The sequence below is a fragment of the Myotis myotis genome, unplaced genomic scaffold, assembly GCF_014108235.1.
Source record: "Myotis myotis isolate mMyoMyo1 unplaced genomic scaffold, mMyoMyo1.p scaffold_m19_p_1, whole genome shotgun sequence".
Classification (NCBI taxonomy): domain Eukaryota; kingdom Metazoa; phylum Chordata; class Mammalia; order Chiroptera; family Vespertilionidae; genus Myotis; species Myotis myotis.
In genome coordinates this window covers 100,275,788-100,300,794 of record NW_023416313.1, presented here as the reverse complement: position 1 = coordinate 100,300,794, position 25,007 = coordinate 100,275,788, and the positions used below count along the sequence as shown (strand labels likewise).

General features: G+C 47.6%; 1 pseudogene; it reads right to left on the bottom strand.

The window, feature by feature from the left end:
• Positions 1-1,674: 1,674 nt before the first annotated feature.
• LOC118667010 lies at positions 1,675-19,292 on the bottom strand (annotated as a pseudogene).
• Positions 19,293-25,007: the final 5,715 nt, after the last annotated feature.

The window sequence follows — 25,007 nt, the reverse complement described above, 5'->3', positions numbered from 1 at the left end:
GTCAGAAGGCACTGGGGTTGTCCTGGAGGCAAACGCATGGGAACTGAAAGCCAGTAGCAACAAGCTCACTCTCACTCCGAGCCCGGAACAAACATGAGGAGCAAGGTTCTGGCTCCAGTGCCCACGGGACCAGGGCCGCCCACCTACACCCTCTCATATGTAAAGCTTATAAAATGTGTAGAAAAGATCCCCAAAAGATGTTCCACTGGCATTTCAACTGAAACTGCCATTAGAGACTGCCAGGGGAGGAGGAGGAGCTCTGGGCAGTGGATGCGGCACAGCGTTCCCACACCCACGCAGGACGGGGGAGGCCAGGGAGGCCAGTGGAGAAACCAAGAGTCTCAAGTCATCTCAAGTCACTCCTCAGCAGGGTAGGGATGGGCTCCAGTTAAGGCATTTCCGTGGCTCCTCCTCTGGAATAGCTCCCACTCCCGGCAGAGCTCCTGACCCTCCAGGATTTGCTGTTGCCATGAGCTCCGTGACACCAGAATGTGAGATCTCAGAGAGGGAGGGGAAGCACGAGGCTGCCGACCTACCTTCCTTCCTTCCTTCCTTCCTTCCTTCCTTCCTTCCTTCCTTCCTTCCTTCCTTCCTTCCTTCCTTCCTTCCTTCCTTCCTTCCTTCCTTCCTTTTGAAAAAGAATGCACACAAGCGGTGAACAAGTGGGCTAGGTTCACAGGGCGGCCGTTGCCCTAGGCCCAGAACCTTCCTGGCCAGTCCCAGGGACAAAGGGATGCCACCCCACCCCCACCCCCCTCTCCAGGCCAGCCCTCAAAGCTTATGCTGCTTCAGAAAACAGAAACACCCACCGCAACCCAGCAAGTCACCCGACAGGGAAGCAGGCCCTGTGGGCCAGGAGGGGAGGGCGAGACCTGTGCTCTGCGTGTGCTCCCCTCCTGGTGCTAATGGGCGATCTGCGGGCAAGGCAAGGCCTGAGACCTCACTAGAGAGAAAACCCAGCGGGGTCCCTTCCCTGTCCTTTGATTCGGGCGCATCTTTGGGTGGCCAAAGCCTCAGAGACATCACCATCAGCACCATTCTTAGCTCAGATAAGCAGGAATAAGGTCACTTGTAATGCCTTAGGGCTGTCCCTACTGGCTATCCCTCTGCCCATCACCAGGTTTTGGTTCCTATTAACTTTGAATGCTCTCCTTTAAAACAGTGAAGAAAATAGAAAGAAATGATTATAAAACGTTATCCACAGAGGCATGAGGCAAAGCAAGACTGCGGGACAACAGAAATGATAGAGCCTGGAATACCCACACTGTCAGTGCCAGCCTGACAGGTTGAACCCGGCTGAGGTAGGGAGGTGGGAATTAAGAAAGAAAGACAGGAGAGCGGGATCAGGAGGACTACAGATCAATCAAGGAACTGTAGCAAGTTTATTAACCATGCAATGCCTTTTATACACAAAACACTGAATAGGAGGTCTGTCAAGAGGAATGTATTCTTTGTTCCTCTTAATCTCTAAGGGAGAGACAGAGCAGAAGGACAAATTCTCGGTACAGCAAATCTCAGTAAATAGTTATAGATTTCTTGATAAGCCATGAAAGGCTGTTGTCATTCTACAAAGGTTGCTTTCATTCTACTGATAACCGCCACCCAAACAAGTCTGGGAAAACTGTGTGGGTAAGGGTCCCAGCCTTGCTAGCCCCTTCAGGTGCAAGGACCGTGTCAGCTTACACCCGGTCTCCAACACCACACCAAGACAGAAATGCTGGCTGCGATGGTGGGAATCATGCATCCTGGCAGAGACTGCCCCGGCACCATGGAACGGGGCCCTGGTATCTGACCTGGCTTGGGTGGGTGGGGTGGCAGCGTCTGGTGCTGCATCAGAGGGTAGAGTGGGGGTTGCTGGTGAGGCAGCATGCTGGGGTGCCCTGCTGTTCCCAGCGGAGCCAGGCCCAGGCCCCGCCGTGTGCTGGTGGCCCTGTGCTGGGTTCTGCCTGTGCTGCTGCTCCATTTGCTGGCGGGCTCGCAATTCTACCTATTTCAGCTGTTCCATGTGGAAGTTCTGGCATTCAGTGAGCAGCTACTGCCTCTGCTCTTCTAAAGCCTCGTTCTCTCTGTCCAGGATCATCTCCAGCTCCTCGAAATGCCGGCGTTTGATCTCCAGTTTCTTCACCTGTGTCTCAACCAGGAGCGCGACCAGGGACTTGATCTTTCTCTCTTCCACGGCAGCCAGGTGCTTGGCTTTGGTTGCAGCTGAGGCAAGAGCAGCTGCTGCGGTCGTGGCTATGTTTCCTTCAGAAACCTCATGTTCTACTTTTTTCTCCCCAATTTCTCTTTCTCTTTCTTTACAAATATCAGTGAGTTCCTTGTTCTCTTCAGACTCCTTTTCCTCTGACTTGATGTCCTCACTAACTTCACTGTCCTGTTCCTTCTCGCTGTTTTTTTTTTTCATTGTTTCCATCTTGTGCTGACACCTTCATTCATTTTGTTTTCCCCTTTGTTTTCTGTCTTTTCAGGCTGCTCACCATCAGCATCTGTTTCCATTTTTCCTCTTCAGCTCCTTCACGTTCTCCCGGCTCCTTGGGGCGCGTGCCTTCGATGCAGCGGCTCTCCAGGCTGCAGGTGGGATCCACTTTCCCAGAGGCTCCAGCTGCTTCTTGTACTTTCTTTTTTCTTTCTTTCTTTTTTTAATTAAATCTTTATTGTTCAGATTATTACAGTTGTTCCTCTCCCCCCCCCCCCATAGCTCCCCTCAACCTGGTTCCCACCCCACCCTCTGCCCTTACCAGCCCCCACCCCATCCTCATCCATAGGTGTATGATTTTTGTCCAGTCTCTTCCCGCACCCCCCACACCCCTATCCCCCCGAGAATTGTCAGTCCCTTCCCTTTCTATGCCCCTGATTCTATTATAATCACCAGTTTATTCTGTTCACCAGATTATTTATTCCAGGGGTCCTCAAACTACGACCCGCGGGCCACATGCAAATTCAAATATTGTATTTGTTCCCGTTTTGTTTTTTTACTTCAAAATAAGATATGTGCAGTGTGCATAGGAATTTGTTCATAGTTTTTTTTTTAAACTATAGTCCTGCCCTCCAAAGGTCTGAGGGACAGTGAACTGGCCCCCTGTTTAAAAAGTTTGAGGACCCCTGATTTATTCACTTGATTTTTAGATTCACTTGTTGATAGATGTGTATTTGTTGATCATAGTTTGTATCTTTACCTTTTTCTTCTTCTTCCTCTTCTTAAAGGATACCTTTCAGCATTTCATATAATACTGGTTTGGTGGTGATGAACTCCTTTAGCTTTTTCTTATCTGTGAAGCTCTTTATCTGACCTTCAATTCTGAATGATAGCTTTACTGGGTAGACTAATCTTGGCTGTAGGATCTTGCTATTCATCACACTGAATATTTCTTGCCACTCCCTTCTGGCCTGCAAAGTTTCTGTGGAGAAATCAGCTGACAATAGATAGTATGGGTACTCCCTTGTAGATATCTGATTGTTTTTCTCTTGCTGCTTTTAAGATTCTCTCTCTGTCTTTTGCTCTTGGCATTTTAATTATGATGTGTCTTGGTGTGGTCCTCTTTTGATTCCTTTTGTTTGGGGTTCTCTGCACTTCCTGGACTTGTAACCCTATTCCTTTCACCAGGTAGGGGAAGTTTTCTGTCATCATGCCTTCAAATAGGTTTTCAACATCTTGCTCTCTCTCTTCTTCTGGCACCCCCATAATTTGGATGTTGGTATGCTTGAAGTTGTCCCAGAGGCTCCTTACACTACCTTCATATTTTTGGATTCTTTTTTCGTTTTGCTTTCCTGGTTGGGTGTTTTTTGTTTCTTCGTATTTCAAATCTTTGACTTGATTCTTGTTATCCTCTAGTCTGCTGTTGGATCTCTGTATAATGTTTTTTATTTCAGTCTGTATGCTTAATTTCTAGTTGGTCCCTTTTCATATCCTCAAGGGTCTCACTAGATTTCTTGAGGATCTAACTAAATTTATCAGCGGTTTCTAGAAAATTCTTGAAAAACCTTATAACCATGGTTTTGAACTCTATACCGAATAGTTTGCTTTCCTCCATTTCTATCATTTGTGACCTGTTTCTTTGTCTCCACATTTTGGCTGCTTCCCTGTGTTGATAGAGTAGCTTTCTGTGCTAGGTGTCCAATAGGGCCCAATAGCTCAGCTTCCCCAATTACCTGAGGTGGACACTCTTGGTGCACCCCTTTGTGGGCTTTGTGCACAGCCTTGTTGTAGTTAAGCCTTGATTGTTGTTGGTATCAGTAGGAGGAATTGACCTCCATGCCAATTGGCTGTGAGATTCAGCTGTGTCTACGGTGGGAGAACTTCTGTGCTGGAGACACCCTTCTGGGGCAAGACTTGCTTCATTGGGGCTTTGGTACTCACTGAGTCTGCCCCCTGAATGTGTCCCTTATGGATCTGAGGAGTTGTAATCTGGATAGTCCCACTCTAACCACTGGGTACACTGGCTCTTGGATCTCTAAGGAGGTGCTAATTTAGCCTCTGCCTGAGGCTACCCAGCAGGAGCTATGGAGAGAGCTGCAGATTCCTCTTCTTTGTTTGTGGTTTGGAGGTGCCCAGATGAGGCCCAGCTGTGAAGCAATGCAAGCTTCTGTGGGGCCTTGGGCCTTCTTTTGGATATTCTGTGTCTCTCTGACCCAGCTGCAGTATGTTAGGTAATTTTAGATTGTATAGGTCCAGGCCATTCATATTCAAAAGCCTCTGTGCACAGCTTGGGTAGGGCATGGTCTCAGGGAATCAACACGGTGGAGCAAACAGCTATGGCTGATCCTCAGCCCTGCCCTAAGAGGCTCCGGGTATCATTGTCCCGCAGTAATCACTGCCAGTACCTCTGAGAGAAAGCCGCCCTCAAGTTCCGACCAATGCCAGACCGTCCAGTTTCTCCCCATATGAGTCTGGGTCCCCAGAGACTCGCCCGGAAGTGGAGTTCAGAGCAGTTGGGAGCTTGTGACTCCCTCCCAATTAAAAAAGACAACTGTGTCCTCCATTGCCAGGCCTTTCCGTGCTCACGCTTAGGTACCTCTGCACTTTACTTCTGCACCTCCTCTGAGTCTCAGTGTGCTTTTCTCTTTCTTTCTAGTTGTAGAATTTCCACTCAGCCAGCCTTCCTGTGGTTCTGGATGATGTCCATTTTGTCTTTTAGTTGTATTTTTGAAGTGGTTGTGCGAGGCAGCAATTTCAGGTGTTTACCTATGCTGCCATCTTGGTTTCTTTCTTGTACTTTCTTGACATGAGCTTCAACCAGTTCCAGGGGCACCACCTCCCTGACTGAGGAAACTCCTCCAAAGCTGCTTTAGCTGCAGCAGATGCCACTGGAGGCTCCACCACAGATGTCAGAAAGGCTACCATGCTCATGACGGGTTTCCTGACTGGCTGAAGGGGTTTCCTAACTGGCTGAAGGGGACCGTCAGGGAGGCCAGGGGCCCCGGGGAGGTGTCAGAGTTCTCCACATACGGGTCCTTGATGGGGAGCCTCAGGAAGTGGAGGACTGCCCACATGCTCCGACACTTTGTCCAATCATCCTTGTACATCTCCAGGCCTCCAGCAATAGCAGCAGGGTCTGCTCCTGCATCCACTCCCTTCCAGCGCTGCACCTTTACTCTGTGCCAAGATTTTTTTGGAGTAAATGTCAGTTCTGCAAATCAGTTGGTTTTTCCTTGATCTTCTTAGGAAAATTTAACATCTGCTGAGCAGCAGGGACCTGAGGTGATGGAAGGTGTAGAGGCACAAGCCCGGAGGCAGTATCAGTCAGCACATTGAAGTGAGGTAGGCAGGGGTCCCATTGCCATGGGCTGGCTTTCTGGGTCCACCTGGTAATTAACAAGGCCCCACTGCTCTAGGAAGGTGTGAACCCTCATCACAGCACACACCTCTCCTCAACAGGTGATGCTGGTCAGATATTCTTGGGGGGGTTAGTCGGTATGTGTCAATCATAAAATTTCAATATGCCAAGTATATCTCTGGAGTCTTGGATTTGTTTTTTCCATTGAGAAACTCAGGAAGAGTTGATGTTCAATCACGTGAGTACAGTTATAATCAAAACAGGATGGGTAGCTGGGAATGATGATGTGATTGGTCTGCTCCATCACATTACCCTCACCAGGGTCAACCGGCCAACTCTGATCACCTTTGCTGGGATCGTCATCTTCCTTTCATCCTGTTGTGACTCTTTCCTCATCCTGTGAAGCAGGGGGTCCCTCGGGGGTGAGGACGACGGAGCCCCAACGCACTAGGGCGTCTGCATGCACGACTCCGGAGATCAGGTTCAGTGACGCAGATCCGTTTTATTGTGGAACTACAGGGGTATATATAGCATGAGGGGACCAATCAGAGGGAGACACATTGCTACAGGTGACCAATGGCTGAAAGGCTGGGGTACTGTGCACATGGCTCTAGGAGTTCGTTCAGGCGGGCGTTGCTACTTCCTGGTGTGCCGAGGAAGCATGTCATGGTGGAGTGTGCTCACACCATTGCATCAGCCGCAGCGCTGAGACATACTTCCCGAGCTCTACGTACATCTCCCCCTTCCTTTCTAATTAGCGCCAAAGCAAAGGAGTTGTCACTACTCAGAAGGAGATAGAAGGGTCGCCTTATAGATGTGTAAAAGGAGTAGCAGAGGCATGTGCCACTGGAAACTGGGTACTGTCTACACCAGAGGTGGGCAAACTTTTTAACTCGAGGGCCACAATGGGTTCTTAAACTGGACCGGAGGGCCGGAACAAAAGCATGGATGGTGTGTTTGTGTGAACTAATATAAATTCAAAGTAAACATCATTACATAAAAGGGTATGGTCTTTTTTTTTTGTTTGTTTTATTCATTTCAAACGGGCTGGATCCGGCCTGCGGGCCGTAGTTTGCCCATGGCTGGTCTACACCAATTGGCATGAGAATGCCAGGGTGAGGTATCACAGTCCGCAGTTCTTATCTGTGTGCACCCGTTCTATTAGCTGTGATGATAGCACACATTAATAAGAATAACGTTCCTGCCGACGGGTTCCCCGCTGGCGCCATGCGCGCGGCTTGGTCCTGTAGAGCCTTGATGTCACCCCAGGTGATGGGGTGGGCTTGTTGGTGTCTAGGTCGTCTCCGCCGTCGGGGCTGGTTCTCTTCTATGGTCAGGTCCTCCATTTCCACCACGGCTCATCGCTGGTGGTGTAGGGTTTGACGTCATGAGCAGGGATCCACGCGGGACTTTTGTCACCTTCTGGAAAAATACAAGCAAACCCGCTCCCCTGGGTTAAGAGCGGGTCAGGGCCTTTCCAGGCTCCGGTGAGTGGGTCTCTCCATCGGACCAAAGGAAGAGGTGTTGGTATGTCCCGGAGTCCTCCCCAATGTTTATACATAGGGATTAATCCATACTCATCAAAATGAAAATAATTGAGGGTAGTTAAGGCTTGGGTTAGCAGTGTATGAGGATTTCTCCCTATCACTCCCCTTTTTTCTTTAATCAGTTGGGCCTTGAGTTCCCTGTGTAGTCTTTCAATAATTGCCTGTCCCCGGGGGTTATAGGGGATGCCCATGGTATGCTTGATGTCGTGTGATTTTAAGAAGTCTTGAAATAGAGTGCTGGTGTAGCATGGTCCATTGTCAGTTTTTACCTCCCACGGGAATCCAAGGATGAGAAAGGCAGCCTTGAAGGTGGCAATGCTATGTTTGGCTTTTCCCCGCGTTTGGGCCTGGGCGAATGTGGCTCCTGAGCAAGTATCTATGACTGTGTGGACATATTTCAATTTGCCAAATGCTGGAACATGCGTGACATCCGCTTGCCATATGGCATTGGGCTGTAATCCTCGGGGATTGGCCCCTCTGGGTTGTAAAGGCCCGAGGGTAGTAGAGGGCCGCAGAATCGGCAAGCACGTATGAGGTGCTTGCACTGAGCTAGGGGCAGATGGGGGAAGAGCTTATGGAGAGAGGAGGCTGACATATGAAATTTGGTGTGTAGTAGTCTGGCCTCTTCTATGGGTTGTAGGGTAAGAACTAGCTTCTCTGCTTCTGCGTTGCCTAGGGAAAGTGGGCCTGGTAGGCCAGTATGAGACCGTAAGTGTTGGATATACCAGGGCTGTTTACGGTTCTCTAGGATGTCCTTTAGGAGTTGGAGGCTCTGATCTAGCGGGGTATCTTTAACTCTTAAGGTGGAATACCCTATATTTTTTGCCGTATGCACCGCGTAAACACTATCTGAGAATAAATTGACTGGACTATTTTTACAGTAGATAAGGGTGTATATTATAGCTCTGAGTTCTCCTACTTGTGCTGAGCCTTCATAAGTGTATCTAAGATAAGTGGGGTTGGTGGAAGTTTTAGGGGACTTTATTATTGCTGCACAGGGTAGTATTCTTTTCCATACAGGGTAAGCGAAGCCTGCCTGAGCTTCCGTCCATGAGGGCGTAGGCCGCTGTTGGGGGCATTACTTTAGCAAGCTGGCTGTAGGCCAAGTGTACCCAATAAAGAGGACCCTCCTGAAATAGTACTCCTGTAGGAGTCACAATGGTGGCCAGTAGTATCGCTTGGATTGGCTGGGTCAAGTCTATTCTGGGTAGCTCTAGCTTCCTTAGAGCCTGGTTGGCAGCTTTTAAGACCTCTTTGGCCTTGAGGGTTAGAGAGCGGGTACTAAGGGGGTCTGTGTCTCCTTTAAGCAATTGAAAGAGGGGGCCTAGGGCCCCAGTGGAGATTGATAAGCTGTTTCTAACCCAATTAATCCGGCCACATAGTTCCTGTAGCGCATGTAGGGAGATAGTATCAGGAATTGCAAGCTGAGGAGCTATGGGTACTATTTGTTCATGTATTTTATATCCTAAAAAGGAGTATGGAGGAATGGTCTGGACCTTTTCGGGAGCTATATGGAGGTGAAGAGCTCGTAGGTTGCTAATAAGTGTTTGGTAGCATGCCTCTAGCCATATAGGGTCCCTATGGGCAATAAGGATATCATCCATGTAATGAGTGATAAAGCATTGTTTGGCTAGAGGTTTGGTTGTCACTCCAACATAAGCCTGGCACATAGTAGAGCTGTTCTTCATGCCCTGGGGGAGTACCTTCCATTGGTATCTATCTGCCGGTAGTTGATGGTTGGTAGAGGGCACTGAAAAGGCAAAGTAGGGCCTGTCCTCCGGGTGCAACGGGATAGAGAAAAAGCAGTCTTTAATATCTATGATTTTTATATGTGCTCCCCTTGCGTTAGCCGAGGGGTGAGGCAGTCCCGGTTGTAGGGGGCCTAGTTTTTTCATGTGTCTATTTACAGCTCTGAGGTTCTGTAGAAATCTCCATTTTACTTTATCCTTCTTTTGTATGACAAAGACTGGTGTATTGTGAGGGCTGAGAGAGGGTTCAACATGTCCAGCATCTAGTTGTTTCTGTACTAATTGCTTAAGGGCAAGTAATTTCTCTTGCAGTAAAGGCCACTGTTCTACCCATATGGGGTCGGTGGTGTCCCATGATAACTTTATCGGCTGTGGCGCCGGTGGGTGAACAGTGGCCCCTAGGATTGGGGGGGCGGTGCGGTGTATATGATTGCATTGACCGCCTCAAGGATGTCTTGGCCCCACAAAGTGTGGGGGATGTCAGTCATGAAGAGTGGGCGGAAAGTCCCGGTATTCCCGTCTGAGTCCACCTAGGAGAGTCCCCTGGCAGCTTAGGCAGCCCTCTTGTAGCTGCTGACTCCCTGAACTAGCGGAGCAGAAGTGGTTGGCCACTTGGAACTCCGCTTCTCCTCTTGAATAACCGACACGTCTGCCACAGTATCTGCTAGCCCTTCTATTCTCTCTCCCTCGACTATTAAGGTAAGGAACACCTTGCTCTGTGTAAGAGGTAGCGTCCAATATACCCCTTGGGTCGGCTGCTCTCTTACTGGCGGGGCTGAGAGCTGCCCCTCTTCTCGTTTAAAGGGGGCAGTGGCTTGCCATCTTTATCCTTATTGGATCTGCAGTCCCTGCACCAGTGTAGTCCCTTTCTACAGCGGGGGCAAACGGAGGGGGGTTTTTTCCCCTTCCCCTCCCTGTTTTCTCTTCCTGTTAGGGCAATCCTTCGCAAAATGGCCGGTCCCTTTACACTCATAGCATGCTCCTTTCTGTCCTCCCGATTGTCCTCCTAGATTGATATGAGTGACCAGCGCTGCCGCAAGGGTGGCGGCCGACTTACTGCCTACATCTCGACAGGTAAGCAACCAGTCATCTATACTACCTGCTTTAACCGGAGCGATTGCCTGGCAGCACTCAGTATTAGCCCCCTCCCAGACGAGCTCCCTGGTAAGGGCTTCCGCTGCCTGGGCATGAGTAACCTTACAGTCCACAGCTTCCCTGACTCTATGTAAAAATTCTGAAAACCCTTCATTGGAACCCTGTACGAGCTTGGACAGTCGCGTAGGCTTACCCCTCGGATTTATTTGGGTGAAAGCGCGCATAGCACAGAGGCGGACTTGATCAAAATATCTAGCGTGCCCCTGGGCCTGGACAGCAGGGGAAGAGAAAACTCCTTCTCCCTGTAGTGCATCTGCCTCATCGTGCGGATTATGGGCTTTTCCTGCTACCGCAGCTCGATTGCTTGCACTGTTCATAAAACAAAGCCTTCCACTGAATCATGTCCCCTGGGGCTAGTATGGTGCGAGAGAGGCATTTCCAATTATGAGGGCAGTTAAGATTTATACTAAAATTTTCAAGTAGCTGTTGGGTGTACGGGGCTGATAATCCATCCTCCTGTACTGCCTTTCTAATGGCTAGTAGCTCCTTTTGGTTAGGCAGTATCCACGCCTGAGGTTGTGGGGCGGTAGGATTAGTGTTGACGGGGAAAGCATGAGTTTTTAAGCCCAAAGAGAACCGTGCCATGTCCCTCTGCCAGCATTGGGATTGGTATAGCCTTGCCCAGGGATTATTGTTCGTGTCCCCAACAAGGGGGGCCGGAGCAGTCTGCTGCGGGGGACCTGCGCTTGGCTTCCTTCCCTGTGCTGTTTCGGCCGAGGTAGCGGCTTCCCCCATTTTAGTTTCGTTTTGTTCCGCTTCCTTCTGAGCTCTGTTGGTGGTAGATACTTCCGAAGGGTCGGCCTCCGGGGGACCCTCAGGTGCTGAGGGAGTGGTGGTAGTGACCGGGGGATTGTAAGGTGGCAAGGGAAGCTTAGGGGGAGGTTCGTCCTTCACTGTGGCTGAAAAGGCTATGGGTACTGGGAGTGGCAGTTCGGGCAGAGTGCCAGACAGGCAAGGCAGGATAGCTAAGATGGCCGGCGTCAGAGAAGAGGGTAACGATTTTTCCTTGTGGACCTCAAAGGATCGAATCCTTTTCAAGACCTTCTCCCAAGTGGAGGCGTCCCAAATGGGGGCCTCGATTAACCACGGATTGGACTGTAATAGATATTCCCAATGAGTTTGGAGTTCCTTTTCAGAGACCTTAACTCGCCTGCTCTGCAGTAAGGCCTGGAGCGTGCGCACTTGTGACGCTCTCGCCGAAGGGGGTAGGTTTCCCATTTTACTGTAGAGGGTCGCTCACCCGTCCAGCCGTTCCGGGGGCCCCACGTTCGGGCGCCAGATGAAACAGGGGGTCCCTCCGGGGTGAGGACGACGGAGCCCCAACGCACTAGGGCATCTGCATGCACGACTCCGGAGACCAGGTTCAGTGACGCAGATCCGTTTTATTGTGGAACTACAGGGGTATATATAGCATGAGGGGACCAATCAGAGGGAGACACATTGCTACAGGCGACCAATGGCTGAAAGGCTGGGGTACTGTGCACATGGCTCTAGGAGTTCGTTCAGGCGGGCGTTGCTACTTCCTGGTGTGCCGAGGAAGCATGTCATGGTGGAGTGTGCTCACACCATTGCATCAGCCGCAGCGCTGAGACATACTTCCCGAGCTCTACGTACAATCCTGCTCATCTAGATCAGCTTCAGTTCCTCCTTTAACAGGTGTACTCTCACTTTCTTTGGATTTACATTTTTGGGACGCACCATTGCCTCTATATTGGGCACAGGTGTGGAGTCTTCCATGTCCTTGGTAAGGTCTTCCTGTTCATCTTCCTCTTTCTGACTCCTTCGCTTCCCATAGAGGCTAGCTTGGCCGTTCTTCCCACTCTTCTTCCGTGATTCTGTGGGCATGGGGGGTAGTGGGGAAGGCAAGTGTTTCCTCTTTAGAGCATTAGCTGATGCCTTCCTATCTCTTTCCTCGGGACTTCTGACAGGCTCTTCATTCTTTGTGGAAATTCGCTGTTCTGTTGAAAACTCATGGGCTTCCTGTTCTCATCCACCTCATAGTCCTCATTCATCCATTCCTTGAACACACCAGTGTCCAAAGTCCATTTTGCATGAACCTTCCACAGCTTTTCTGGAATTGGTGGATCTTTAATTTCCACATCAACATCATTACTCTGGACCCAAGTATCATAGCTGCCAGGGTTAAAGCCCCAGTGGACCAGCACTTGCTTGTCCTTCCTCATCATGGGTCTCAACTACTGTTCGTCCTCTTGTGAGGAAGAATGTGGGTAAATGTGGTGGGAAGCTTTCCACTGCTCGTCAGTGAATGTGCCCTGATGTCGTTTGACATCAATTTGTTATCCAACTTCAGGTCAGTGTCTGGAGTGAGGTAGATGTTGGGTCTGGTCAGGTAATTGCTCTGCACCAATGTTTTTTCAATATTCATAAACATCTCAACATTACGATCCATTCGGGATGGATTCTGTAGATCAAACCTCCACCAGCCCTGGTCATTCTTATACTTGTAAGCAGCGCCGAGAATGTGACACAAGGCGCCTCCATCTGTGAAATCCATGAAACATTTAGCAGGGAGCCTGGTGAAGGCTGGGTTGGTGACATGCTTCCAAAGGCATCTTCCTGGAACTGCAGGAGCTGCACCAGCAGCCCCGCCAACGTCTTATTGGTGGGCGCATCCACGTGGACGTACTTCTTGTAGTGCTTGCCCAGCCACAGGCGCACTGAGTCCAGCTGGAACACCGTCTGGGCTCTCCCACAACTTACCGGCTGGGCCCCGTCCTTCCTCCCGTACACAGGGCCAGGCCTACCAGCCAGCCGCTGCTGCAGCTGCCATTGTCACTGTCCGCAGTCTCCACCTCCCAACCTGCCCAGGCCCGCGGGGTGTTCCCCCTTCGTCCGCACTCTCCGAGCGTCTCTGGCCCCACCCCTAAATAATTATAAGTACCTACGATGTGGAGATAGTGTGCTAAATGCAAGTGCAGCAGCTGTCTAATTTGCCTGTAGGTATCCAGTGATTACTGCAGTGCCTGGCATAGAGCAGGATTTCAAATAACTAATTCACAGTTTATCTGTTGTGTAAATGCAGATTTTTGTATACTTGAAGTCAGGTTTCTTTGGTCTGTAAAATAGGAATAACAATAATTCATTCATTTGTTCAACAATGCAAGTGCCCACCACATTCCAAATGCTGCACTGGGTGCTGGGGATACAGGCTGATAGATAAGGTTCCTGCCCCTATAGGGGTATATGTTTTAGAAAAGATTAGAAGACGCAGTCCAGTTCCTACCCCAAAGGCACTTTCTACCTAGTATGGAATCGATCTATAAAAAAGAATTACAGTGCTGTGTACTCTGTGCACTCATGAGTAAGCCATACAGTGGACAAAGTGATTAACTCTTGACAGGGTTGAACAAAGAGGAGGATTTGATGCCTAAACAGGTTTCTGAAAGTGACTAAATATAGGAGTCCATAGGCAAAGGGGAAGAGGAGCCACATTCTACACAGAAGAAACAGCATAGGCAAAGGCACAGAGATATGACATACATGAAAGTTTAGGAAACTAAGTGCTACAGTATTGCTGGGATACAATGAAAGAGAAGAGGGTGTGTAACAGTGAGCCAGTACCAGACTATGGAAGGCCCTGATATAAAAGGGAACCACTGAAATATCTGAAATATTAATGTAACTGAAAAACTGTTCACTTATGAAATTGCACTGGTATTAGATGGAAGATGGATTAGTGGAGAAACATTAAGAAAGAACAGAGAGGGCTAGAGAAAAAAATAACATGAGCTGAAACTAAGGCAGTGGCCATTAAAGCAAAAAGAGGACTAATGGATCCCTAGAATAGCAGATGTTCACTTGAGTGTGCATTTTCTGTGGAAATGGTGTACAGCTTTCATTGGGATCTCAGAGTAGGTCTGTGATCAACCCTCATTAACCTGGAAACATAAGACCTGCTAACTCAGGTAGTTCAAATCAATAGGATTTGGCAAATGACTAAAAGTATGAAGCATGAGGTAAATACAGAAAGTGAAGCTTCTTCATGATTCCCAGATTTCTGGTTTCATTGTCTGGATATATGATGGTACTGGCCTCAATTAAAAAAAAAAAAGACAATAAAAGAAGGGCAGCTTTAAGCATGACAAGAACGTGTGGTATAAAAGGAAGGAAAAAATAGGATATGTCAACATCCTTAAAATTGTAAGGGAGAGACTAAAGTTCTCAAAGTGGAGAAAGGGAGAGAACCAAGATGGCGGCATAGGTTAACGCCGGAGTTTGCTGCTTTGAACAACTACTTCAAAAGTGAAACCAAAAAACAGAAGGGACATCACCCAGAACCACAGGAACGCTGGCTGAGTGGAAGTCCTACAACTAGGAGGAAAGAGAAACGCATACGGACACTCAGAGGAGGCGCAGTGCTGAAGTCAAATTCTGAGGTGCGGAGTGCGCGGAGCAGGCTGGCGGCGGAGGGCGCGGTTGGCGTTTTCAATCGGGAGGGAGTCGCAGACTCTGAGCTCCAGATCCGGGCGAGTCTTTAGGGACCCAGACTCAAACGGGAGAAGCGGGACTGTCTGGCTTCGGTCAGAGCGAGTGCAGCTTTCTCTCTGAGCTTTGCAACAGGTGCTGGGACTCAGAGAGGCAGATCCCCTGGGGACAGGACTGAGAGCCGCCATAACTGCTCTCTCCGGCCCACCCTGTTGATCCTGTGCGACCCGCCCCGCCCAAGCCCTGCACAGAGGCATTTGCGGGATAGCCTCAGGCAAAGGCTAGATTAGCACCTCCCTAGAGGACAGAAGTTCTCTCACTGCAGACACAGCTGATTCTCACAGCCACTTGGCCTGGAGGTCAAACCCTCCCTGGAATTAGCTACAACAATCAAGATTTAACTATAAGACTGCGAACAAAGACCACTAGGGGGTGCACCAAGGAAGCATAACAAAATGCGGAGACAAAGAAACAGGACAAAATTGTCAATGGAAGATATAGAGTTCAGAACCACACTTTTAAGGTCTCTCAAGAACTGTTTAGAAGCCGCCGATAAACTTAATGAGATCTACAAGAAAACTAATGAGACCCTCGATCTTATATTGGGGAACCAACTAGAAATTAAGCATACACGGACTGAAATAACGAATATTATACAGACTCCCGACAGCAGACCAGAGGAGCGCAAGAATCAAGTCAATGATTTGAAATGCGAGGAAGCAAAAAACACCCAACTGGAAAAGCAAAATGAAAAAAGAATCCAAAAATGCAAGGATAGTGTAAGGAGCCTCTGGGACAGCTTCAAGCGTACCAACATCAGAATTATAGGGGTGCCAGAAGATGAGAGAGAGCAAGATATTGAAAACCTATTTGAAGAAATAATGACAGAAAACTTCCCCCACCTGGTGAAAGAAATGGACTTACAGGTCCAAGAAGCGCGGAGAACCCCAAACAAAAGGAATCCAAAGAGGACCACACCAAGACACATCATAATTAAAATGCCAAGAGCAAAAGATAAAGAGAGAATCTTAAAAACAGCAAGAGAAAGAAACTCAGTTACCTATAAGGGAATACCCATACGACTGTCAGCTGATTTCTCAACAGAAACTTTGCAGGCCAGAAGGGAGTGGCAAGAAATATTCAAAGTGATGAATACCAAGAACCTACAACCAAGATTACTTTATCCAGCAAAGCTATCATTCAGAATTGAAGGTCAGATAAAGAGCTTCACAGATAAGGAAAAGCTAAAGGAGTTCATCACCACCAAACCAGGATTATATGAAATGCTGAAAGGTATCCTTTAAGAAGAGGAAGAGGAAGAAAAAGGTAAAGATACAAATTATGAACAACAAATATGCATCTATCAACAAGTGAATCTAAGAATCAAGTGAATAAATAATCTGATGAACAGAATGAACTGTTGATTATAATAGAATCAGGGACATAGAAAGGGAATGGACTGACTATTCCTGGGGGGGAAAGGGGTGTGGGAGATGCGGGAAGAGACTGGACAAAAATCGTGCACCTATGGATGAGGACAGTGGGTGGGGAGTGAGGGCGGAGGGTGGGGCGGGAACTGGGAGGAGGGGAGTTATGGGGGGAAAAAAAAGAGGAACAAATGTAATAATCTGAACAATAAAGATTTAATTAAAAAAAAGTGGAGAAAGGGCAAATTCACTCTCTCTACTTGAACAGGACATTCATAAAAAAAATAAATAAATAATAAATAAATAAATAAATAAATAAATAAATAAATAAAGTTCAACAGATACCAGCAAAGGAGGATACTGATGGAGAGAAGAAGACACAGTTTTCTTTGAAGGAGAGTAAAACAGTTCCAGTGTGGAAGCAGCTCTGCAGTGCCTAAAAGATGCCAACTGCCTTGATGCCAACTGCCTTGGTCCCTCATCCCACAAACACATGGAAAGATATAAAAAGGCACCCACTGATTGGGGCATTTAATCCATTTACATGTAAAGTTATTATTGATAGGTACTTGTTTGTCGCCATTTTTATTCTTTAGGCCTGTGTTCCTTCTTCCCTTCCTATTTCTTCTTTTTACAGCAGACCCTTTAACATTTCTTGCACTGCTGGTTTGGTGGTAATAAACTCCCTTTGTTCATTTTTTTTTTGTCTGTGAAGCTCCTTATTTCACCCTCAGTTTTGATTGATAGCCTTTCTGGGTACAGTATTCTTGGATTCAGACCCTTCCTTTGCATGACTTTGTATATTTCATTCCATTCCCTTTTGGCCTGATGTGTTTCTGTTGAGAAATCAGTTGCTAGTCTGATGGGTGATCCTCTGTAGGTAAATTTCTGTCTCTCTCTGGCAGCCTTTAATATTCTTACTTTATCATTGATGTTTGCCAATTTAATTATAATGTGTCTTGGTGTCGGTCTTTTGGGGTTCATTTTGTTTGGGACTCTGTGAGCTTCTTGGACTTGTGTGAGTTTTTTCTTCCTTACATTAGGGAAGTTTTCTGTCATTATTTCTTCAAACAGGTTTTCTATTCCTTGCTCAGTATCCTCTCCTTCTGGCACCCCTACTATGTGGATGTTGTTTCATTTCGTGTTGTCCCAAAGTTCCTTTAGGCCAGTGGTTCTCAATGTTCCTAATGCTGCGACCCTTTAATACAGTTCCTCCTGTTGTGGTGACCACCAACCATAAAATTATTTTTGTTGCTACTTCATAAGTGTAATTTTGCTACTGTTATGAATCGTAATGTAAATATCTGATATGCAGGATGTATTTTCATTGTTACAAATTGAACATAATTAAAGTATAGTGATTAATCACAAAAACAATATGTAATTATATATGTGTTTTCCGATGGTCTTAGGCAACCCCTGTGAAAGGGTCGTTCGACCCCAAAGGGGTCACGACCCACAGGTTGAGAACCACTGCTTTAGGCTCACCTCCTTTTTTTTTTCTTTTTTTCTAGATGCTGCTCTGCTTGGGTATTTTTTCCTACCTCGTCTTCTAGTTCACTGATGTGGTCCTCCACTTCTAGTCTATTGTTGATGCTTTTTATTGAGTTCTTTATTGCAGTGATGTCATTTTTCATTTCTTCTTGGTTCTTCATTTCCTCTTGGTTCTTACACATATTATTGAATTTGTCTTCTATCCTTTTCAGCGACCTTATGACCATTTCTCTGAATTCTTTGTCTGATGTTTTGCTTGCATCCATTTCATTTACTTCCTCTTCTGACGATGCCTCCTTTTCTTTTGTATGCGGGCTGTTTCTTTGTCTCCCCATGATCGCTCCTCTCTAGATGTCTGGTTATGTAGCTCTCTCTCTCCTGCGTTGACTTACAGGCACAAAATATACCACAACAATACACAGCGCACAGGGCACCAAACACAAATGTATTCACAATAGTAATAACCCCAAATAAAGATGACTAACAGAAAAAAAAAGAGTTAAGGGACAGAAAAGAGTGCAAAAATGACATTGAGAAAAGGAAAAAAAAGAATAGAATAAAAAAAAACAACAAAAACCAAACAAACAAAAGGGAAGTAAAAGAAAATCTGGATAGTGAAGAAAGGGAAGAGGAAAGTGTGTATGAGCTTGGAGCAGGGGAGCAGAAATTAGATATATGAGTAAGATCAATTTTTAACAGGAAGTAAAAAGAAAGGATAGAGAAAAACTAAAGCAGGAACAGGGTAAGAGAAATGGCAAAAGGGGACCGTGAGGAAGAGTGTTGGTATAAAGGAAAAACTGAGATAGAGTAAACTAATGCTACTGGAAAAATAAAAATAGAATGTAAAACACTAATCCCAAAAGAAAATAAAGAAAAAATAAAATCAAACTTTAATAAAGGTAAAATAATATAGTAATAATAGTAATTAAAAACAAAAATATAATAAAAAATAAAGGTAAAATCAGGTGAGAAAAAAAAATTAGTTTCTCAAGTAAAAGATAAAAAATAAAAATGTGAAGTAGTGAAGGTTGTTCACTTCCTCTACTGTTCAGTTTGGCAGGTAGACAGCCCACAATTGGAGTTCCCTCCACAGCTCCTTGGTGTCATAACCCACAATCCTTTTTTCAAGAAGTTGGGAGCTCTTTGTTTCTTAGTCTCCCTTTAGTTGCATTCACACAAGAGTCAATTTCTGATACAACCCCTGGGTGGTAGTGTTTTTGTATTGATAGCTGGGGATAAAAGACTCCTCCCCTACTGAGCATTTAGATGACTTTCCCTGCCACACTTAATGCTGGGTTAGAGGGATGGACTGCCCTAGAGCTGGCTTTCTGTTCCTTTCTCCACATTCTGTTCTCTAGGTTTCATAAAAACAGCTTTCCCCTGCAGTCTCAGCAAGTGTTTTTTAGTTGGAAGATCCTATGTATTGGGCTTAGTAATCAGAAGAAAGAATTTAAAAAAGAAAAAGAAAAAAAAGCCACAGGATGTGTGCAGACTCCAATCTCCCCCTGGTACTCTGCAGCCAGCGCACTGTCAGAACTCCAGACTGCCCTCCTGTGCCCAGCCCTGCTGTGTGTTAATTTCTATTGTCTCCTTCTACTGCAGCCCCGTGGACCCCCTTCCACATTTGAGGGCTACACTTACCCCAACAGTGCGTATTTTGTGGGGCACAATCTTCCTTTGAGAGTCTAGTTCCCACTGCATGCTTTCATGCCCCTTTCTAGCACGTTTCTCCCTTCAGCCTGGACCCCAGATCTCACCTCTCCCTAAGCCAGTGGTTCTCAACCTTGGCTGCACATTAGAATCACCTGGGAATCTTTTTAAAATCCTGATTTCTGGGCCTCATCCTCCAGAAATTCTGTTTCTTTGTTACTAATGTTGTGGCCTCACCCCATAACAAAGAAACAGAGGTGCCTTCGGAGCTCCCTGCTGAGATGGCCTGTTCACCTGCGCACCCAGCTCAGGACTAAAGCAGCGAGGAAGAGGCCGCTCCCTGCCCTTCCCGGGGACAGTGGGGCGGGGATGGTCCTGGGATGCCCACAGGGCTGGCCCCTTCCACTCAGGCCTGGCACTCATGATGGGGTAAAGACCCCACAGCTCCCACTGAGGACTCAGTCCTTGGAGAAGCCTGCTGGAGGGTATGCAGGAAATGGACGCCTCACTGTCCTGATTCAAACTGAGTCTGAGATGGGGAGCAGCTGCAGGGTTTTGAAAGGGCGAGGGCTACGCCCTCCATCTTACTCTGGATCACACTGACGTGCGCCCGGCCAATCGGCAGGGCCCACAGTCCTCTCTCCTCCCCTTACTCCAACCCCCCTATTAAACCCCTCTTCCCACGGGGCTCTCGCGCTCTCTTGGCTGCTTGCCACTGCTTCGGCGAGTGTGATTGATGGGGGGGGGGGGTGGCAAACTAGTTTGAATAAAGACTCTCTGCATTTGCATCAGACTTGGCTGGCTCCCTGGTGGTGTATTGGGGATCTTGAAATCTGGGTATAACATTTGGGGGCTCGCCTGGGACCCCTAGACCCTTGAGGGACCCCCCCCATCCCGAGAGTCTGACTGGCCGCGGTAGGTGTCTGTGTGTTGTGTATTCTGTTCTGTGTGTTTGTGTGTTCTGTCCTGTGTGAGCTCATGGGGGACGTGTATTCCCCCCACGAGGGATGCGTATGCCCCTCACGAGGGATGTGTATTCCCCTCGAGGATCTGAGACGAGGCGGGTTGCTCCTGCCGGGTTGGCGTAAGGCCATCGTCTAGCTTTCGGTTTGGCTTCCATGGAGTTGGAAGACTGTATTTTCGGGCCCTTTTAGTTGTCTGTGTTTGCATGTTTTTTCTGTGGACTTACTGGACGGACATTATGGGACAGACTCAAACTACTCCTTTAAGCATTATGGTCATTTTAAAGTTAAGGGCTGAGCCAAACCTGCTTGCCAGCCTCAGGTGTGGTTTTCCAGGGCCTCTGCGGTGAGCCTTGAAGCCTAGGGCGCGTGCCTGGGTGGAGCCGCCGCAAGTGCAGATCTTGGTGGTAGTAACAAATAATTTAAAGTCCTTCTTATAATTGACAAAATTTAAAAATGCGTCTGGGATTTCTGTGCATGTGTAAAGAGAAAAGCTGGCTTAAAACTAATGCGTGCATTGTCCGATTTCGGATTAGATAGAGTTTTGAGCTGGAATCTCTTTACAAATGTAAGATGGCAAATTTTACCCAAGGAAAAAAAAGATGCTGGCTAGATTTTAGCAGCAGGATTGGCATTTCCATAATAAAGAACAGTTTTTAAATGCTAATAAAGATTGTTAAAAGGTTGACTTCAAGACCGAAAAGGAAATTCAGTAAAATTGTCTCTGTTACTGGAATTTGCTGAAGAATATGCCTTAAAATAATAATCTGGATTTGAATCTCAAGAAAAACCTAAATAGCCCAGGTAAAAGATGGCTACGCCCTTTAATTAAGGCTGGCTTCCCAAGGCAATTTCTAATGGAGGAAGGGCTAGCCTCCCTTCCCCCAACAGAACAAGCAGATAGGCAAAAATGCCAGGGGAAACTTCTAAAGACAGGGTTGCTTCCCAGTTTCTCATCCTTGGGAGAAAGAATGTAACTACTTTGCATTTTAATGGTTACCTGTTTTAAGTCAATGGCAGCCCAAGGCTTTGGGAGTTTGCTAAATTGAACAAATGTTAAAATGTCTTGCATTTTTGAAGTTTATTCTTAAAAATGTTATTGAGAAATGCTGAATATTTAACTTGCCAGCTAAAAGTTTAAGGTTCGCACTGAATTGGGAAAAATTGTGTGTTGTGATAGCTAAATGCCTTTGCTGAATGAATGTCTGGTGAAAGTACGTGAGTGTGGAGGGAGGGGGACTGCCCTCTCCTCTCCTTTGTGTGGCTCCATGACTTCGGTCAGGCGGTCAGGCGGGCATCTGAGTGAGGATCTGTAAAAACAGGTCACTCCCTCCCTTGTCTGTCTTTGTTTGTGTGGGACTAGAAAGCTACTTTATTTTTTTAAATTGAAATCTTGAAGTTCTAGGGTAGATTTAAAGGCTAAAATAGAGGCTGGCTAGGTTCCAAGATTATTTGTTAAGAAAAACAAGAGAGGGAAGCGTCTCCAGCTCGAGCCGATGCAGCCCTTCGGCTCCGCGGGGGGAGCGCCCCTGCCCCGGTGAGCCCCCTCGGTGCGTCCCCGACAGTCGAGTGGCGGGAGTGTGGAGTGCGGCCGGGCGAGGACGGTTGCTGCTGTCTTGCCCTTGGGGATAGGATGTGGTGAGAGAATGGGGCTTCTCCCTCCCGGGGGTCAGCATGGCCAGAGAAGACTCTGTCAGGTACCTGCGCTGTCTGCTCTATGCCCTCAACCTGCTCTTTTGGTTAATGTCCATCAGTGTGTTGGCAGTTTCTGCTTGGATGAGGGACTACCTGGAAAATGTTCTGACTTTAACTGCAGAAACAAGGGTAGAAGAGGCCGTCATCTTGACTTACTTTCCCGTGGTTCATCCAGTCATGATTGCCGTTTGCTGTTTCCTTATCATTGTGGGGATGCTAGGATACTGCAGAACAGTGAAGAGAAATCTGTTGCTTCTTGCCTGGTACTTTGGAAGTTTACTTGTCATTTTCTGTGTAGAACTGGCAAGTTTGGGACACAAAGGGCTTACAGCTCTGCAGGGATTTACATAACCTGGTCTTTCTCTTCCTCCCTCATCCTGATTGTGGCCTCCAGGCTTTCAACCGGCCTGGGCTGAGACAAGGGGGGGCAGAGGTGTTAGCAGTTCTGCCGCAGCCGCCCTGGTGATTTGGAACTGTTTGCTGGACAGACTCTGCCTCTGAGAGCCAGGTCAAGGTGGGGCTGAATGCCTGAGCTGCCCACTGCAGCCCTGAGGGAGGAGGCAGCAGCGAGAGAGTGGGGAGAACAGGGCCTGTTGCCGGCAGTGCAGCTAAGGGCTCGTGGGCATGAGCAGCTGCAGGTGAGCGCTTCGCTGCAGGCTACATCCAGTGCATACATGAGGTGCACATGTTCGTATCCACGTGCCAGGCCATCAACGCCACCGTCACTGCCCAGCTCCTGAACCACCAGCTTGAGTCCATGCCACTGCGAGAGGGCAGCAGCTTCCAGGATTTGCTGGGGGACGCTCTGGCCGGGCACCCGGGAGACCCTAGGCGAAGCAGCTGGATCACAGGAGGGGCTGATATCCCCTTCCAGTGCACTCCCTTGGAAGAGGCCTGATTGCTGCTCTGCCACAAAGAGAACTGGTAGAAAGGCAAGAAAGCAGGGCCCTGTAACTAACAAAACAGGGTTCACAAAAGGGCACTCTCCCTGGACCTGGGAGCCATCGGGACTTTGGGATTCTCCAAGGGAGGGGGAGTCTGGCTCAGAGTTGGGTTGGGAGAACCGGAGGCTGCATATTGAACTTGTTGACTGCAGTTTGCTAGGCAGAGGCCCAGGCCCAGTGGTATAGGGATCAAGCTACCAGTGTACAGCAAAACAACCTTCTCCTGTGACAGACTGTGTTTATCGCTAGAAAGAAGAACTGGCCGCAGTGCACAGCCCTGACAGTAACCTGCAGAAAACTGTATAAAAAACTCAGATTATGCCTCTTCATGGACATGGCTCCAAAGAGACAAGGACAATTTTGCCTTATATCAGAAGGTCAAAAGTAGACTTTAGTATCTCATGTTTAGTAGCAGAAGATTTAGCTGCCTGTAGCGGCCATGGTGCCAATATCATGTTTCATTGTATTAATATGTTGTATTAACCTTCAATTCTCTTACAGGTTTAAATGTAGCTGTAGCTGTGGACCGGTGATGGTCTACAGTCCTTAGTAATCTTTGGGAATAACTGGCAAGTGTCCAGTCTCCCACACTGAGGGACATGGTTATAGCTATGTGTTAGCTGTCCTGGAAGGGGACTATATGGGATGAACCCCCAAAATAAAGGGTGTCTAGCTGCCAAGAGGGCAGGTGACCAACTAGACAAAGAAGAATACCCATCAGATGTTGGTCTCTATTGAGAGACAGTTGACAGTTGGCAGCCTGTATACTGTCTTGCCGGCCTGCATGCCCATGCCCATGTCAGGGGTAGTACAAACCTCAACTGTAGAAAACTGGGAAAGGCCTGTTTAAAATAGAAGATCTAAGGCATGGTTATGCATAGAAAGAAGGTCTAAAGGCTAATTTAAAAGTACAGGCCAGTAAGCCAAAAAGAGTACATTCTGCCTCCCTAAACAGAGGGTAAATGTTATAACTCTGAAAAATCCATGAAAAGGAACTGGCAAGGAAAATCAGAAAGTCTTAGAGCAGATCAGTATGTTTTCTCCTTATATAATTCCTCTGAAATATTGGCAATGCTAAATAAGTCATGGCAATACATTTCTTTGCATAGATTCAATAAGACTAGTTCCTAATAGTGGTTTTATTAACGGAAAACTTTGACTGGAGTATCATGTTTTAAAGAGACCTGTCTGGACTCTGAAGACTTGAAGCCAGTAATAATGCCACGAAGAAAGCCTGGTATCCTGCTTGGGAGCCCTGAAGATGGCTGGCGCTGAAGCGTCAGGCCCATGCCCTACCATCACTGGCGGTTGGTCAGAGTAGAAGGGGAGCAATAAGGATGCCTCTGCATCCCTGCGGAACCCCTGCTCACTCTGGGCTGCAAAGAGTAGGAGGGCTACTGAGATGGGCCTTAAAGCCTAGAGCATGGGGTCAGGTGGAGTTGCTACAGGTGAGGGATTCACCTAACTCAGCAGACACTGCAGGCAGGCCTGATGGCAGCTGGATGGCTTGGCTTCCTGGCCCTATGGAGCACATTAAAATTCAATCATGAAATTCCAGCAAAGGTAGTCAGTTACCATTCTTGTTGTGTTTATGCAAACATCAGGCCAAATTGAATGCAGTAGATAAATTAGTCTTGATTTGGCTTTTTGATAGCCATAGAGGAATTTTAAGAAGAAAAATCCTATTTCAATAGAGATTGTTAAAACTAAAATGGTTTCTTTCCCTTTCACTGGACCATTTGTTATAGTTTGTCTCTGCCAGGTCACAAGCCCAGCTCCTTCTGTGCCCAGGACAACAGGGAGCCTGAGTGGAAGGTGACACCCACTGCAGATCACCCTCAAGAAGACAGCGGACCTCGCACCCTCCTAATGCTGTTGACTTTCGGCCCCTGCATCATCAGCAGGCTAGTTCAGTTTGTCAAGAAGTGGGTAGGAATTGTGCAGATGATGGTTCTACACACCCAGTTCAGGCCTCTAGCAGAGAAATGCAAACCAACCCATGATTGGGCCTTTAAGTCTCAAGACAAGGGGGGAATGAAAGGGCGAGGGCTACGCCCCCCATCTTACTCCAGATCACACTGACTTGTGCCCGGCCAACTGGCAGGGCCACAGTCCTCTCTCCTCCCCTTACTCCAACCCCCCCTATTAAGCCCCCATGGGGCTCT